Here is a 19,221-nt window from a genome sequence, read left to right as displayed (position 1 = left end):
TTGGTTGCTGTGGGGAGTGGTTTCCACCTCTCTGATCTGTCATAGATAAAGCAGGATCAGCCAAAGGAAGGTTTGCCCAAGGTTGCTAGGGCAGGCAGCCTTGTGGGAAATAGCTATCATTGGTAGTTCATTATTTCTCAGCATTTGGCTGGAGAGCAATGGATGTGAGTTGGGTTTGCATTACAATTCTACAGTCAGCCTTAAACAATGCACTCTTCAATGAATTTCTTTTGGCAACTTCATGTTTTTAGTTCCCCCACATAGTATCACCAAGAGGGATGATGCACTAACCTTGTTTATATCTGTGTGAGTAAACTTATTGGCTGCTCAGGAGCTGGCTGCTCTTCTGAGGTGGGAACAAGGAATTGAAGGAGTAAAAAAAGAGTAAGGAAAGGGCTAAAAATACATAATGGGAGAAGCAAGAAGGAAATTGCAGTAGAAAATAACCCCAAACAAGAAGATATTCTTGTAAAACCTGGTTTTTAAACTTATATTTTAATGACAATGTGAGGTTCACTACATGGAATTCTTTGAAATAGGACAGATGCTTAGATCAAAAGTATTCTTATTTTGTAAAAGAACTTGCAACTATCTGTTCACTGTAGATACACAAAGAATGAATCTTCTGTTGCTGAGCTGGAGCCAAACTTTAATATCTGGGGTGGAATTTATATCTAATCTCTCTGGGTCTGTCTGGCTCACATACTGAGCTACTGGCCCAGGTAATTTAATATTCTGAAGGGGAAGCACACATGACACAAGCAAAGAAGACTTTGTTCTGATTTAACCTCAGATTATAATGCTATCATTACACAGATCTGTAAAGATGTCATGCTTGGAAAACTGCATATATTCAGGAGAGTTCTGAGTTTTTTTAAAAATGTCTGTCAATAACTTTCATCTTTTCCCTAAGAACCCTCTGATTTCCTAAATTGTATAATTTTCCACTGCAGGTTTTAACTCATGTACCATATATTAGTTTTGTCCTAAGCTGGGAAATATTAGAAAATTATGGTAAAATCATTTTTGATGATTATGATTACTTCACAGCAGCTGCTTTTCTTAGGCTTTTGTCCTTAGCTACTTCTTTATCTGTTTTGGCCTTCCTTGTTAATAGTTATTCCTGTCTTCTGAGAGTAAAATTGTGAGGAAAATAAAATGAATAGTGATTTTATGTATTTTTTGGCTTATTAATTTTTATTTGATGAAAAGTTTGTACTGCTTTGATGAAAATATTTTTGCACATCATTTTCAGTTGCACCAGTACAGCTGCATTATTTTTTCTTTTTTTACCACCATATTTTGAACACAGGATATTTGTCTCTTGGCTCTATTTTCATGTTATGTAAATGAGAAGATTTTATTTTCTTTTGAAAAACACAGGGACTGAGCACAACCCTGCAAAACCAGCAAGAATGTATCTCACCATCTAAGTACTCCCACTGAAATTTTAATACACTTTTAAAGTCTGGTCTTTCACTGGGAATTTATCTGGAAGTGAGAGCATTAAATGTTTTCTTAAGTCTGTTAAAATGCATTGGATGCATTATCTCAGAAATATAGTAAGCAGCTCATGTTGCATTTTAGTTTTGTCAGAGTTTAGTTGGCCTTTGGAATACCTTGTTATGAAATGGGAAAGATTACAGGACAATATAAACCTTAAAACCACTGGACAGTCAAAACAGCTTCCCATTTGTGTTTTAGGAAGTTTCAGAATATCCAACCCTATGTAAAAAAATCTCATTGACTCATATGGAGTCTATCAATAGATTATACCAAATTTGCTCTGGATTATATGTCAGCAGAAGGAATTAAAGTTGATGAGAAGTAGTGTATATATTTATGGGATTTATGTGAGTTTTGTGCAAGTTTGTCACAAAAGGTTATACAGGAACTCTTAACTAACTTTATGTGGATTGGAAGCTATTAGATTAAGTAAACCATCTAGCAGTCATACTTTTAAAGTTATTTTCTGACTGACAGTCACAATGCTGGTACAAGTTTTATATACACAGTAAGCAAAACCGGTAGCATTACATGTGGCTATAAAATCTTCTTGGCATCCATAATTGTAAAAAAACTTGGGCAACTCAGCTGAAGTGACTAAAAGAATGCACTGGTAACAACTGAAAACCAGACACTGCACTTAAAAAAAAAGGAGCTTTGAGTAAAAAGTTGCTATTGCAAAATACTTAGAGCTGTTTATAATTCCCTGACCTATAAACTGACAATAATAAATGACACACAAAGGATTTTTCTCTTATTCCTATAGTTTCTGGCAAACAAATAGCTATAATGACTTTTCCAGGACTATGTCTTTAAAAAAAATCTTGTTAAATAGTATTTACACTACAGCTGGAGTTCCTCTGTGTAAATGTCTTACTGTTTAAACAGCCTAATGCTCAATTCAGTTGTGAATCACACTGAGAATTAGAAGAGGGAAAGAAAATTTTAATGAAATCCTGATATTTAAAGGATTAGAAACCAGCTCTTGCTGGGATTGCAAGAGAGTACAGAGCTTCAGCATATAAATTCACAAACCTTTTCTCATAAGTTTCCTGCTGACAGAAGACAACTGCATACTGTAATTAGACTAACAAAAGAAGGGAAAAAAGAACCTCAAAAAAACCAAACTGGAAAGAAAAAGGAATTATACTTGGCTTTGTCATTTCTGAAGCTGAAGGGCAGGGGACCAGGGCAGGACAGTAAAAATATCCTTTTGTACATCTGCAGGGTTATTTAAAAAAAACACAAACAGAAACATCTGACAGCAAGGTTCCCAGACTCCATCTATATCATGGAAAACCTCTCATAGTATCTGAGAATCTACAAAATTATTTCAGTTACCCAGAAGCTATCTGTGATGGATACACTTGACTCCAGGCTGTACTTTGTTTCAGGGTCGCTAAGAAGCAACAGAGAACTCATACCCTGTTTTGAACCTGCAGGCTGGAATATTCCTTACCTGAGACTGAGATCCTTCCTTGCTCAAGGTGGAGACACCCCTTACTTGTGACAGATCCTCACTGACTGATAACACGCTGAATTAATACTGAACAACCATTATTAACCCATGTAAGTACTCAATATTATTACCAACATTGTATAGCTAATCCATTAGGCATAAACCATTGTCTAAATCAGAGATTAAGACTGGATCTAGCCACACCTAGGCTCCATCTAGAGTTTTGGGATGAAGCGTGTCCTCTCTGGACCTCATGAATCAAGGAGAGGGTCTTCCTTACCCCTTGTGCCTCCAGGCTCTCTGTGGATCATTCCAAAATGTTTTACATTCCATCAAATTTATTGAACTCTCTTAAATTACTATTTCACTTGAATAAAACCTGTTACTGCCTCTCTCTTTTGAGTGATGTGCATTCCACTCATCCACGACACCAGCTGAACTGAGCAGCTACACCACAAGCCATAGGAAGCTATGAAATCCTTTCCCAGGACTGTGAGAGATTCAATTTGGCTAGCTGGAGACTCTGAAGGTAGAAAGAAGTCTCACAAGAAAACTAGCTGGATCAGCTTAAACGGCAGCTGTAAACATTTGATATTGCAAAAAGCCCCCAGATATTTTCTTTTATTTCCGTCATGTCCAACTTTTCATTCTCAACTCCACTTTCCCAAAGGATTTCAAGACAAATTCTCTGCTTTGCTCTACTCTCTATAAAAGGAAGTAATTATGTGTTGCACATCATCTCTGAGGATTTCCTGTGGAGGCATGGTGGGTGACCAGAATTAGCACAACCGACTCCTATTCCTGTTTGTGCAGTCTCTCATGCTCTAGTAGATCCAAGGGGGACAGAGGAATGGCTGGAAAATTATGTTCTCTGTTTATCCCCAGATGGCATCTGGTTCCAATGGACCCATTGCCAGCTGTCACAAAGTTAATTTGAAACATATTTCATTTTAATTTGGATAAATAAATCTGTAATTATGTTGAAAAAGCATAATTTATTGAGGACAACTCAGTGAACTTACACATAAAATTAAGTATTATGATTGTTAGCAATTTCTGAATTAAAGATACTATTGAAAAATTATGTCAACCCGATTCAAGTGGGGGAAAAGATGAAGAACATGTTTTTTAGGATATGAGTTTATAATCTGTCCCTTCAAAACTACAACATTTTATCATTCATTAGATTTTTCATCTTGATTTTCTTAGTGTCCTATACCACCCTTCATGCTGAAGTTCTAGCATGGACTTTTTGCCAGTCTAGAACAGGAGAGTTTCAAAAACCCCATGAAGAAATTTGGATATCCAAACTAAATTTTTCCCCTTTATCTGTTGGGTGGAGGGCTGCCTTGTGGATTGTTGTTTCTCCCCAGCCTGTTTTGTATGGGTGTATAACTGGAACACTTTTCTAGATAGGTATTCTAAGATTTCCTAACAAATACTGAGATATTTCAGCTCCTGATAAGTCTAATTCTCCTTTGCTCCAAGAAATCCCTGTAGTTTGTCTGGAATGACTGATTTGCTAATTTCCTACTGCAAAGGCAATTCCCTTAGAGAGCTGCAAAGTTCTTGGAGTTCTTTCTACCAAGACTAAATGTAATGTGAGTGTGGCACTTCCAGTCATAGAAGGATCAGTTTTGTGATATGTGTGTGAGGATTAGAGGATGAGTTTTATTTTCATAGTCTCTCTGTTATTTAGGAGCACAGGGCATAGGCAGACATGGTATGGGAGAAGACATACAAGTGGTTTATGAGTTCAGTGTGTTAATTTAAATTCCCATTTCAAACATTTGCTATATCCACATGTTATTTATCAAACAATTTGGGGTAGCTAAGGATGTCAGTCCATGAATTCCCATTCCAATCTCTTCAAGTACTTCTGATTAAAATTCAAGGTTATCTATAGAGTGTTTCCTGGCATCAGCTATAACTGGGAAATCTGTCAGTGCCGTGCTGTGCAATACTTAGAAACAAATTTTTTTGCTGGTCGTCTCAAAGTGAATTCCTTATCTTGTTAAGACTTGCTCTACATCTTCTGCTTTAGATTACATTACTGACAATGCAAGTTGTTCCAAAACACATAATTCACAAAATCCTGGTCATGCTGTGAGTACTTTAAACATGACTAAATGGTAAAAGACTTAGTCCATTGGAGGTGCTTTGTTTGTATTGTCCTGTGAGATTTCAATCCTACTTGAAAAAGCAGAAAATAGTATTTTTTTAAAAAAATCTAGTTGTTTAGATTTCTAACTGGTTCATTAAATGCCATTATATGGCTCAGGATGAGAATTGTAGATCTCTGAAAAAAGTTTCTTTAAGAGAAAATATATGAAGCCCTAATCTTCTTGTAGATTTTAATAAGAACATTTCCACTAAAGGTAGGAAGAAAGAGAAAACATCTCTATTCCTGAAGATGAGTTTCAGGTCACTAGCATGAAAACGTATGGCACAGCAGGAGTTTAGAAACAGACTTGGCACAGTGCAAGAAAGTTTATACTCCTGTGTACTTGCTGTTTTTTGATGGCTCTAATGTTGAGAGTGTGATGTTTTTTGTTTTAGAAAAACCTTGGCTTTGTGTTGAGGTAAAATGCATACGTATGCACATCTATTTCATCAACCAGACTTTTTGTCCAGTTCCAGTGAGAAGACCATAATATGACACTGGAGAAAATGGACAACTTCTATCCAGAATTGCTCAATTTTGATCATAACAGACATACTTTTATTTAGTCCATTCAAAGCAAAGCAGAATGCCAGGACTGAACAGCAGAAAAAAGCTTCCAGTCACTGAAGTATTGCTTTTCTTAATTTTTTTTAAGAGTGTCTCAGAACTGGTTTCATCAAAGCATTTCAAATTAAATTTATACAGTACTTTTTGAAACTAATGTTTTTTATTAAAAAAATAATTAAGTAGAAACTTTTCATGTTCTTGGACGAGTATGGAAGATTTTGGGGCAGTTAAGGTTTCTAATTTCCTTCATAACTTTTTTATGGATTTTCTATTTTAAAATGGTTTTTAAAGACCCAGGTTGTTTTGCATGAGAAATTTTCTTGCACTATATTCCCTAGGTATTTATGATATGAATTATTACATAACTGAAAGCTAAATTTGCAAATCATCTGCTTGGCCTGATGAAGACATCAATATTCCCCAGTGCCAGAGGAAAAGTGGAGCGTGCACCTTACGTGCAGTCCCAGAGAGCCCTCCACGCTGCTCCTTCTGCTGATGGGAATCTGGCATCCGCTCCTCCTGCACCTGCTGCTTTGCTGTTGCTCAGGGACAAATTGTTGCTCTCGCATCATCTGCTTCTGATCAGCTTTCAACATCTGCCAAAATCCCAAGGACACATGCAAGACTCTCTGTAGCAGAATGGGAGCAAATACATTTTCTTCCCCATGAAAACTGTGCCCGTGCACAAGAACTATCAAGTACCATGCTCCGTGTTACCATAAGCAGATCCTTCTTGAGGGACCTTTGGTATCAGATTTGGACTGGCATCAAGGCCTTGTTCACTGGAGCTTTTCCATTGATCCTGATGGCTTCTGAATGAGGCCCCATCAAAGACACTGGCAGAAGTTCAAACAGTCTCTGATGAATAACAACGGCATTCCCAAGCAGCTGCCACTGTTCACGTGCAGTCTTGTCTGACTCAGGAAACCAGCCTGTGGAAAAGAAGCAAGGTAAGAAGTGGAAAAGCACAGGGTGATTAAAGCAGCATTAATGTAACTAAAATTTAAAAACTACCAACAAATTGTTTGATGAAAACTAAGTAAACTAAGTCTAGTTGCCATAGTGACTTTATTTTATTTTATTTTATTTTATTTTATTTTATTTTATTTTATTTCATCTCATTTTGTTTCATTTTGTTTCATTTTATTTTATTTTATTTTATTTTATTTTATTTTATTTTATTTTATTTTGTTTCATTTTGTTTCATTTTATTTTATTATTTTTTTAATTTTTAAATTTTATTTTATTCTTTTAGGTATTACTGTTTTCTATAAGGGTATAGGTAGAAACTCTAACTTAGTACTGCCCCTCAGCCCTGCCACTTCAAAAAATACATGCACCATCCTTGTGCTGATGGTAGAAAATGAAATAACTCTTCTGGTAGCAATATGTGTTTTCTCTGTGTTCTAGAGACATGAGTATCTTTCTTTGAACCAGCCTGTTAGAGAAGTAGTGGAAAAGCAGCTTTGAGGGAACCTATTAGCATGCTGAATGACATAAATCTTTCTGGAAGTCAGACTTTAAGTGCTCTGCACAGTGATACAGACATCTGTCACTGGGTTATTTTAAGGGAAAATGCTAAGTAGGTTCCTGTTAGGTCCACCTTTACTCTACTAGAGGACAAACCAGAGAAAAGTGTGCTAAAACCTTAATGTTTTCACCTATCAACCTTTCGTAGAATATTTTTCTCCGAGCTTTTTTTCCATTATGATTAAAACCCCTCCCAAAAAGCAGTACAGAATATTTTCCACAAGATTTGCTAGAGAAAATAAATCATTCTTTGTAATGCACACCACAGACATTGTCATGCTATGAGTGACTGCACATTCACTTGCATTCCATGAAATTATAGTGGGATTTTCAAAGGAGACATTCAGGGTAAACCCAGTCTCCCTTCCAAATTATTGAAACCAAGATTAATATCTGGGCACCTGAAAGGAAGAGGGAATAATTATCAGTTTGGCATATCCATAATAAAGGATGTTCTGTGTTTAATTAGGGAACCTGTGCTCTACTCACTGCTTGCTTAAGGTGAGATCTGTTCAGACTTTTAAGGCAGAGAAGGCTCCTAGGAACAGTATGGCTTGAATTTCTTTTAACTGATTGCTTATAGCACACAGTTTTGAACTTAAAATAAATGGAGTCTAATGCATATCTTTGCTCTCAGTATACTCCAACAGGTCTCGATAAAATAAATAACCATGAGATTCTTTTCACATTTGTGTGTGTCTGTCTCTGTGTGTGTATACACATTTTATGTATTTTATCTACATCAAAAATTGTTATGGGCAAGTAAGTGACTCAAATTCTAAGGGTTCCAGTCCCTTCCATGAAAAGTCTAATGTGTTTTACAGAAATCAGAAGTGTGATGATGTACATTTAACCAGTATGACTAATATGGTACATGGCAACAGAGAAATAATAATAAAGTTTTACTTGAGAAAGTAACTTTATGCTTTATTTCAGGGGGTCCCTTTGTCCCCTTTGTCCCTCTGTATGATCCCACCAGCAGGGGGGACACGCAACAGTTGTAGCAACACCCAGGACAGGAGCTAGGAAAAATGCTTGCCAGTACATAAACTGCAAGAAAACTTTGGAAGAGGGCTGACATGTCCTCTTGGTGCACGTGGCAGGAATCCAGCTTGCATGTGAAACAATGCTCTGAAAAACTACCTTACACAATAGCTTGTAAGTTTTATTCACACAAATATGAAATATTTCCTGTTTCTTATCTGGTCTTCAATACATTACATGGTTACAGGCAGAACAATAGATTGCCTGGATGATGGTTGACAGAAAACAATGAACAAATGAAATATCTGACATTAAACTATGACAGAACTGAACATGGATATCTGGAATTGTAGAACTTTAGCAGTTCTCTCCTTCTACACAAAATCATTTCTCTCTTCTATTTGCAGGATTTCTGAATTTTCAAGAGATCAGCTCCAGAAAACCAGCATCTCATAGATGGGAACAGCTCTATATACCTCCACAAGCATATTCTCACTTGCTCCCCCTTTTACTCGTATGCACAGATGTAGACTGGCACAAGGGGCAGTTTTACAGGAGGTGAGATGTTACAGCACCCCTTCACACAGAGCCAAGTCTTGATACATTCCAACAAATAATCCCATCTAGCTTTTATTTCTTCTCACTTCCCACCTTTGCAGGGAAGTGTTGTCGTGCATAATGTCACCAGACACTGCCTTCAAATGTCCTTTGACATTTTTAAATTACGCTGAAATCCCTTAGCAGATATGTTACAGTCTTTAAAGTAGTTATTGGGAAGGATACACAAGGCCTTTTTTGTGCTCAGCAATATCCTTATTTCTGGCTGGCCTGAAGACCAGTGCTGTGGAAAGGAACATCAGGCAAGAAGGTTTGAAAACAGCAAGGAGGAACACAGCGTTCCAAGTCCGAATATCTCCAAAAATACTTCCAAAGCAGCTTAGCATGAGTGAGAGTTAAAAGAATGAGCAAAGAGGAGAGGGACTGGCTAAAGGACTGAGTTTTTCCAGACAGGGAAGTATAACTCGCATTTGTTTGTTTTTCAGAGAAAAATCCCGCACTGTATCTGAACGCCAGACTCCCTTATAAAGGGACCCACATAAATCACTCTCCTCCTCTCTCCCTGTCTCTGCACAGTGAACCCTGCCCAGAGCGACAGACTGCTCCTATTCTGCTCCTGTAAGGGCCTCTGAGCTCCCTCTCTGCTGTTTGTCTGCAGTGATTCATCCCAGGATGGGAACCAGGAAAAGCAGGCTAAACTGTCTCTCCTGCTAGGAGGGAGGGGAAAAAAGGGACCCACGTGTTCCTGAAGTATCTGAGTGTCTGGTTCTCTCTGAAAGGGAGAAATAACTGCAGGGCTGGATTTCAGAAGACCACAAGATTTTAAAGACCAGGGATGTTTTCAATAAACACTGAGGATGTTTGGCTCATAACCTGGTTCAGATTATGCATCTCAGTCTGCACACTGCGGAAATGTGTCTCCACAACACATGTCAGCAACCTGAGCATTCAGTTGCACTGACTTTCTCAGTGCTGGAACAACACGGAATCTGCTGCTCTCACTCCTTGCTGCTGGCACCCATGACTGTCATTTGCCTTAAGGCACCAGACTAGGAGGGAGGCTGAGGGGAGGGGGAAGAGGCAGCCAAAGAGTTCACCTTGATGCATGTGCTCCTGGGCCTTCAATGACTTCTCAGAGCAGATTCTCCCATCTATTTCCCTGTCTCTGCTCCCCTGTCTTCCTTTACCTAGGCTGGAGCATTACTGTTCTTTAAGTGTAAACTTGTATTTTTTGGCTTACTCCTTTAGTTCCTGCTCTTCTCTGGAAAAGTTTTACTTCCTTTAAGATAAGACTGAAGTCTTATCATTATAACTATAGTGGGCTTCAGATAAAATGAAAGTAAAACAAAATAAAACCTTTTTTCATTATTTTCTTTGATCTGTCTGCACCATACCTTCTTCCAAGTTTAGGACTCACTTTCCTTGGTGGGACACAGCTTCTTGTGAAGGATTTGCTGAGAAATCATGTGCTGAGAAATCATTGTACAAAAGCTGCCTCTGCTGTGTCAAAGTCTGGAGTTTTAAACCTGTCAGATAACTATCTAACAAGGTTTTGATAAACAGTGGTCCCTGATGGCAGAAATTGCCATGAAAGCCATTCAGAGGCTTTGCAAGAAAATTGCACAGATGTATATTAGTAGCTTATCTACCAAAGCTAACAGTAAATACAAAAATAACAACAAAGGTCTTCTACAGAGATGAATAAACACTTGGCTGTTAGAAGGGAGTTCAATTTGAAAAAGAAATTTTTAATTCTATGAGATAATGCCAGATAATATCACCCACTGGGTAGCCCTGTTAATCTCAGACGGACAAAGATTAAATTTTCTACTACGTGAGATAGGCCTAACTGTATTTTTGCTTTTAAAAACATCTTAAGCAAAAGGTACAATAAAAAGGAGTTCTCTTAACTTCAAACTATTGAACTGTTTTTTTGGCATGTGACAGAGGTAAAAAGATATTCTAGTTTCAAATATAAGCGCAGTAGAACTGGGGCTTTACCTGCAGCAATTATTTGGATATCAGTAAAGCAACTAGCAACAATAGTCAGCAGTTACATAAGAAATAAATTTTTTTTTAGATTAGAATGAATGCAAGGTTAAGATGATTTTCAGGATGATGAGGACACCTTCCCCCCATACACATTAAATTTGATTTCCTTCAGTGCCATTACCTGGCACTGAAGGTGCAGAGCCTCAATGCACCATCTCTTTTCGTGTGAAGAGAGAGAATTAGAGCACACAGCCAGGCAGCCACAACTTGGAGACAGCCCCCCTGCTACCCACACCGTGGGCTGAGCACAGATACACCACTGTCTGGCATGCTGCAGGAGAAAGGGAGCACACATAGTGGCTTTCAGAAGCGCAAGGTTAACCTGATATGCTCAGCTGTGGAACTTACAAAATGATTCAGAAGGAGATGCCAGTTGCACTACAGAGAATCTGGAGTTCCTTCACTTTTACAGTGAGGGAACTGTGTGCAAGCTTGGCAGGGCACTGTGCTTTCCAGTGCAGGAGCAGGGGAGCTCTAAGCCTATGTTTGAAGATAATCACTCTATAGAGACTGGAAATTGCTAATTAGTGCAATATATAAGTTAATGACTTTTTTTTTGCTGCAGCTTCAAGATATCAATAAATGTGCAGAAGGCCATTTCCCATTCCTTTCTGTGTTACTGTTAATTTCGTAGCCACGAATTTCAGACAACTTTCTTTCTTTTTTTTCCTAATTTGTTATCACTCCCTCAATACCCATCTCATGGTGACCCACAACCCCTGCAACTTCCACAGGACTGATTAAAAGGCAGGAGTGTGGTTTGCTAAAAATAATGAGGAGCTCTACACAGAAGTCAGGATCATTATTACTGAGGGCTAGCTAGCAGAGTCTGCCAACTTTTGGTTTATGAAAACATAACATACAGCTTATACACACCACTGTAAGTGCTCTGTATCTAGTAAATCCTGTTAATGTCTGTGGGTCTGTACTGTTTAAATTCATTAGCTCCTTAAACTGCAATTCACACAAATTCCAAGGACTATTCTTCCCATCTGCTGCCAGGGGAGATATTCAGGACACATTTTGCACTGTGTTGCTTTATGACATGACAGGTGGGCTTTCAAACCTTGTAAAGATATTCCAGAATTAACAGCTATCTCAGGAAAAAAAAAAATCTGTCAGAGTCTGACTATAACTTGGGGGAAGCATGTATTGATTTACAACATTACTTTGTACTGCTGACAAGCACTACAAATTAATGTTCTAAATCAATAAAATATGATTATATAGTAGATCCCCAGGCATAATCCATGTTTCACCTGAGATCTTTACTTCCCAAAGAGGAAGAAAGCTGGTTTTGATTGCAGTATGGGCAGTTAGGACACTTTTCTATTGCTCAGTGTAGAAGAGCAGGGGAAAAGTGATGGAAGCTAGCTTTGGGGATCTTCTCCTGAGGAGATGGTATGCGAGGGAGAAAAGGATAAATTCACTCCATTCCCTGCATGTGAAAAGGGCCCAGCACACAGCAAGGGATTGCCACCACCAGGGAGTGGATCTGCAATCTCCTGTGGTGATCCCTGAGCAGCAGTAGCTCAGGATGTGTGAAGGTTTTGCACCGTGAATTTCAGGCCAGAAAAGGGAGTTGGAGGTTGATCCTCATGGGAAAGCAGATCCTCACACTGTCCTACACAAAGACAAAGCTAGGGCTGCTTATTATGGCAATGTAAGTATTATAGCTCAGGTTGCGTAGATCCAGCTTATCAGTTGTCATGAAAACTGTCCTGGGACTGGCCCATTAGGGATAGGAGGAGTCAAGACTTGTCACCATTTGCTATGGTTCATCCTTTTTGTGCTTTTGGCTGAGTCATGAGAAGGGCCCTGGGGAAATCTAGGTTCCATCTATAACTCTGTGCCCCCCAAGCTGTGCTAAAGAACCTGCTGTTGCTTCAACAGCCCTGGAAAAGGACTGCTGAGGGGTTTGTGTGTGTGCTGGGGTAGGCAGGGCATAACCCATGTAAAAGGTCAAGATCTGACTCCCTGCGTGGGTGAACAAAGTCAGAAATAATATTTGGAGCTCTCAAGACTCACCTCTCTGTCTTTGTTCTGTGTTTCAATCCACACAGAATTCTCAGAAACCTGAGAGGGCACTGTCTCTTCAGAAATAATGCTGCAACAGAGAGAGAGAACATCTTGCATGGGACCTTGGCGTGGAAGAGACAGCAAATGGAGCAAGCTTGATATGGAATGTAAAAGGTTTTTAAGCCAAGTCCATAATAACTTGTGCATGTAAAGTTGGGGGTCATCCTGCCAGAATAAGGAAATAAAAATGCCCCATGGGTCAGTGGAAATGTCCATCAGTGCTGGCAGTGGCCATGGAGGCAGCCAGGCAGGAGACCATGTGAGCCCCACTCTGCTGTCCATCCCACTGGCACCTCCCCAGCAGTCACAGCATCTTTAGAGAGAATGCCAGAGTTCAGGAGGTCAGATCTTTGGGATCAGACCTGGCAGACCACCAGTGCTAGAGTGGGGTGTTTGCTCACTTATTGAGACTCAGTTTGCAAACACCTCTGCAGAGTGCGTACCTTGAGGTGTCCCCTCATGCAAAAACCAGCTAGGAAGATAAATCTCAGACCTTGCCTACCCTGGTTTGGAGACAGGTGGTGGCTGGGTTGCTTTTCCTGTTCATTGGCATGAGTTAAGGGACTGCAGGAATGAAGGAAAATGAAATGCAGTTAATTATGTACTATTGCCACTGCTGCTTCAGGTTTGTGATACTTCTTGGTGATATTGAAATAATAGCTAGTGAGAAATTCTTTGACAAACTGTTTTGGGTTTTTTTTTTTTTTGACATCGAGGTTTCCTTGAGACAAAGATTTGAACTCGAAGCAAAAATGTCTTTTTGAATATGTCTCTAAGACTCTTTCCACATCTTCTACTTACCTCAAACTTTCTTCCATAGGAAAGCAAAATTTTACTGAATTTTGCTATGAGGCATACCTATATGAAAGGAAGTCTGCTGTTAGCTTTTGGACTGGGACTAAGATGAACTAGGAAAGTAGCTGAGAGCCAAAATAAAGACATATTTTATGTTAAGTCAGTTCTGAATGTCAATTGACTCACGAAAATGAATGAGTGCCCATATGCCAGACTACTCTCTGAGAAAAAGATATGCAACTTTTTAATGCAGAATTAGAAAAAATACTTGTTAATTATCTAATAGATGATTAATAAATGCCTGAAACAAAATTTTAAAAATACCAAAGCAACATAATTTCTGGTTTTTGAATGAGATTTAAATATTTCTGATTTAAGAAAAAAAGTACCTTAAAAAGCAAATATTATAAAATTAAATACAGTTTTCTATTCAGGAATTTACTGTTCCTATCCCCTGTTTAAGTCTGGAACATTTCATCTTCAATAAATATTTCTATTCGTACATGGTCTTCTGGAACAGTCCCAGTTTAAGTGAAAAGACCAACTTCTTCTAGATTGCCACCTCATTTATACAAGGCTGGCTGGAAAAAGTAAACTGAATGAGTTTGGCCTCGTTTTTCTAATCCTTAATTTATGCAGCAATACACATTTACATATTAGTTCAAGAGGGCTTTTTCAGGACTAGTCTCTGAAGAAAGGAAGTACAGGTCTGAACATTTTTGCTTTGCCAATTTCCTTAAAAAGAGAAAAAAAGGGAGCAGAAGTGCTCAGAAAATTTCTGCAAATTCCATCCAGGTGTCATGAACTCAGATAACCCCTTTAAGGACTTTTAAAGAACTAACTTTAAGATAAAAATTATCTGTTGCCTCTTTGGTTTTCCTAGATGTTAGAAAGTGAAATCATTATTTTTAATATTTTCTGGAAAACAGAGAGGTATGACTAGGAAAGTTGAATGAGGGGAGTTGGGATTTTCAAGCCTAGGAAGTGAATGGCACTTGTGTTTCTTCTTAATTTTTGCCCTTTTTAAAATAAAAAGAATTAACATAAGGGACAGGAAAAGTTACAGTGATGATACTTGAGAATAGACAAGATGAAACTTGGGCTTGAAGGGCAGATGTCAGTGGCACAAAATCCAAGTGGAAGGTGGGTGCTGATGGAATTTCTCAGGGAGTGATCTGGGGCCAATGAGTGTTTAAATGCACCCTTGGTAATTTACTTTACAAATAAAATCCATGTGAATTTAACTGTCAGTATAGTGCAGGGCAGGGTTGCAACTCAGAGGAACCTCATCAAGCTGGAGAAATGGGCTGACAGGAACCTCATGAAGAATAGTGTAAGAGTAACCCGTGCCTGGCAGCTGAGGGAGGACATCCTTCCCTTCTGGTCAGCACTGCTGGGGTTCACATGGAGTTCTGGGTCCAGGTCTGGGATCCACAGTGCAGGAGAGACAAGGACACCCACAGGGAGGTACTTCAGGGAAGATCCACCCTGAAGGTGGAACACTGGAGCACATGATGCATGAGGAAACACTGAAAAAAGTTGTTAGTTGTTCAGCCTGGAGAGAAGGGGTTCAGGGAAGGCTCCATTGCAGCCTTCCACTGGCTGAATGGAAGGTACAGAGAAGCCAGAGCCAGGCTGCTCTTGGAGTTACAAAGCAAAAGGACGAGGGACACCGGACCTGAGTAGAAGCAAACAAACTTTAGACTTTGCATAAGGAAAGTTTATTTGCTGTGAAGGTTATCAAACACTGTAAGATGAAGTCTGAAGATATGTGGGTCATCTTCACCCCTGCAGGCATTCAGAACTCAACTGGATGCTGCTCTGAGCAATTTCCTGAAATTTCACACTTGTCCTAGCTTTGAATAAGGGTTTGGACAAGAAAACCTTCAGATATCCCTTTCAATGTGCATTATTCTTTGATTGTATGTTATCTTGTTATTCATGATGACTATATATGAAAAAAACAGATTACATTACATATAAAAATTTTACCAGCTGGAAAATCTTACAAGACAGGAAAGAAAGATGGGGTTCAGAAGAAATGTACATAATATGTCCTCAGTGAATACACAGAATTTTGTACCATACATGAGAGAGAAAGAGGGATACAATGTTGAGCAATATCAGGGACTGGATCTGTGCACATATGAGGATGCTTTGTCCAAGTGGTAAGCAGGAGAGGGTGTGGGCCAGGTGAATGTTCCTATGGGCTGAATTCAGTCCATCATTCCCTGCATGCCGTTTAGGCTATTTTGCAGATGATATACCACCATGATATGAAAATACAGTTCTGGATTATTTTTAGTCTAGGCATAATCACAGAATGTGCCACAAACCTTGTAAATCTCATTTGTGGATTGAACCGCTTGTGATTTTTCCACGCTTGTTCTGATGCTTCTTATGTTTTACATTTGTCCTTTACATAATAGGGAGCCTTCATCAAATGCTGATGTAATTACCATTAGAAGCATAAACAATTTCTGAAACAAAGTCAAAGGTCTCATTTTTTCTAAGCAGTTGCTAGGGAAAGAAATTATTTGAAGCTTTGAAACATATTTTCCAATTTCCTTGGTCTGTAGTTTTCATGAAGTATGCAAATGTTAAACACGTACAAATTAATTCTCTGATGGCCTGTCTTAGCAGAGAGCAAATCTGTCAAAGCTTTTGTGGAGAGATAGTCTGCATAAAAGCTATTAACAGTAATTAAAGGTCTCTCCTTCTTTTATACAGTGTTTGTCTCCAGCTGTCTAAATGATATAAGCAAATTCATTCATCCCTCTCTTCCCCTTCCCCTTCCCCTTCCCCTTCCCCTTCCCCTTCCCCTTCCCCTTCCCCTTCCCCTTCCCCTTCCCCTTCCCCTTCCCCTTCCCCTTCCCCTTCCCCTTCCCCTTCCCCTTCCCCTTCCCCTCCTCACCCCTTAGCTTGTCTGGCTTATGGCCAAGTTGTCTCTTAACAAATGAAAAAATCTAGTTTTCACTGATTCTTCACAATTTTTGGCAAAAGGATGCTGTTCTGGTCTCTACACCAGGGTGCAGGCCTAGTCCTTTGGCTTGGGTATATAATTGGGAATGTGAAACTGAAATGAATAAAAATAAATGAATTGTCTTTTAAGAGTAAAATAACCTGTTCTTAAAATCTGCTTTGTCCTCCCTCCACTTCTTTTTCATTACTGAAAAAGAAAAAAAATAAAAGGAGAGGAGAGGAGAGGAGAGGAGAGGAGAGGAGAGGAGAGGAGAGGAGAGGAGAGGAGAGGAGAGGAGAGGAGAGGAGAGGAGAGGAGAGGAGAGGAGAGGAGAGGAGAGGAGAGGAGAGGAGAGGAGAGGAGAGGAGAGGAGAGGAGAGGAGAGGAGAGGAGAGGAGAGGAGAGGAGAGGAGAGGAGAGGAGAGGAGAGGAGAGGAGAGGAGAGGAGAGGAGAGGAGAGGAGAGGAGAGGAGAGGAGAGGAGAGGAGAGGAGAGGAGAGGAGAGGAGAGGAGAGGAGAGGAGAGGAGAGGAGAGGAGAGGAGAGGAGAGGAGAGGAGAGAGGAGAGGAGAGGAGAGGAGAGGAGAGAAGAGAAGAGAAGAGAAGAGAAGAGAAGAGAAGAGAAGAGAAGAGAAGAGAAGAGAAGAGAAGAGAAGAGAAGAGAAGAGAAGAGAAGAGAAGAGAAGAGAAGAGAAGAGAAGAGAAGAGAAGAACAGTTTTTTGATAGTTGTTCTCACCTAAGCTCATCATCCTGTCTTTTTTAATCAGCTCATGCAGTATGCTGAAGGGATGGTGCTGATCAGGCAGTACTGTGACTTCAGATTGCAGTTCACTCTGGGCAGATCTTTGAGAAAAGAGGCATTTCTGGAAATGTGAATCTTTACAGCAAGCAGAGACGGGGCAGGGGCACAGAGTTCATATCCAGACGTGCATCACAATGTGAGTGCCGACCCAGTCAAAGCTCACAAAAAGATCTGTCAGCTGGAAAAGCTGCTCTCAGGGTCTGGTAAAATGCTCACAAAAAACCAAAGATGCTTTGAACACTGCCAGTGCATCACTTGCTGCTTTTTTAAATTGAGATAAATTTGGAATCAGGGTCACAGATAAACTCTATGAGCACAGAGTCAGCACTGGCAGGAATAAGTGGAAAGTGCTGCTGTTATACATTACAGAGATTTATTCCTCCTGAAAATTTTATTTAGCTGGATGTTTACTATTGCAGATCATGTGAATACTCAGAAAACTGAGTGCCAGTTAGATGGTTCGGCTTTTCAAATTTTATTTCAGAACATCATCAGAATCAGAAAGTCTAATATTCAAAATGTAGTTTTCTGATGAGGTTAAGAATGGAATAAAGAGGCTGAATTTTTATTTCATAATCTATTAAGATTATTTTTGTTTATTAAATTTGCTTATAAACTAGGTAGTTTGAAAATTTTGCATATTACTGTCATTTCTAGGTTTTGGCTTTGTCCTTCCTTATATATACTACACTTTCTGAGATGAAAGAAGTGAAGAAGAACAAATCTTTAAGGTAAAATACCCAATTCCATTATAAAAAAAAATAAATTGAAAATAGTGCAAATATTTTTACAAAAGTTTTGGAAAACTGAAAATTTTTATTCAAAATGAAATACATTAAAGAAAATTAGTTGGATCAGAGAAATATAAATAGCATTTATCCAAGTTATAATAATTATTGTTTCTTATATTTTATATATATATATATATATATATATATATATATATATATATATATATATATATATATGTGCGTGTGTGTATTTTTATGCATATGTGTATGTGTAGGTGTGTATATGTATACATAATAATAGTTTGTATGGTATTCAATTTTGTATTTGCACATAGAGTCAGAAGAAGGGTAATGAAAAATCAGTCCAGCCTAAATGATTAGATGCTTGCAGTTGTAACTCAATCTGGGAACAAAATTAATTGCTTAGAATTAATTAATGGTTGACTTTTAAGAACCAGTAAGGTCAGCTTTGGTGTAACCTGAAGGATTATCCTTTGACCTTTTATCTTGTGACTAACAAGATGCTTGTTCCCAATTTCTAATCCATCCTTTTGTACTTTTAAAATATTGGGGCTACATTATCAGGTGTCCACTTTGAAGTGTGCATAGTCCTGCCCAGAAAGTGAAAAATTATGAGTGACTCCAAGAAAAATCCTCTTCCCTCAGCAATTACAAAAGATCATCATGACTGCTAGCATGAATACATACAGGAACATTTTGCAGTAGAAATTTTCTTACAATTGTTCTTATACAAGAATGTAGTAAAAGAGATTTCTGACTTACCAGCCTTAGGTAACTCCTTAAATAACATCAGTTAATAGGTAAGCATGAGGGATGTCTGGATTAAATTGTGATTAAATTTTCCATTTATGGTTTCAGAGTTAACATATATATATGTTGCAACTTTATTTTCCTTAAGGCAATGAAACTGCCCATTGCAGACATGATAGGAAAACTCCCAAATTTCTTGCCCAGGAAAAACCTTTGAGAATAACAGAAATTAGTAATGAAAAATATTAATTGTACCTGTTT

Source organism: Melospiza georgiana, chromosome 3 (genome assembly GCF_028018845.1).
Source record: "Melospiza georgiana isolate bMelGeo1 chromosome 3, bMelGeo1.pri, whole genome shotgun sequence".
In the NCBI taxonomy this organism is placed as follows: Eukaryota; Metazoa; Chordata; class Aves; order Passeriformes; family Passerellidae; genus Melospiza; species Melospiza georgiana.
The sequence above is the reverse complement of the archived record's forward strand: the minus strand, read 5'-3'. Positions refer to the sequence as shown.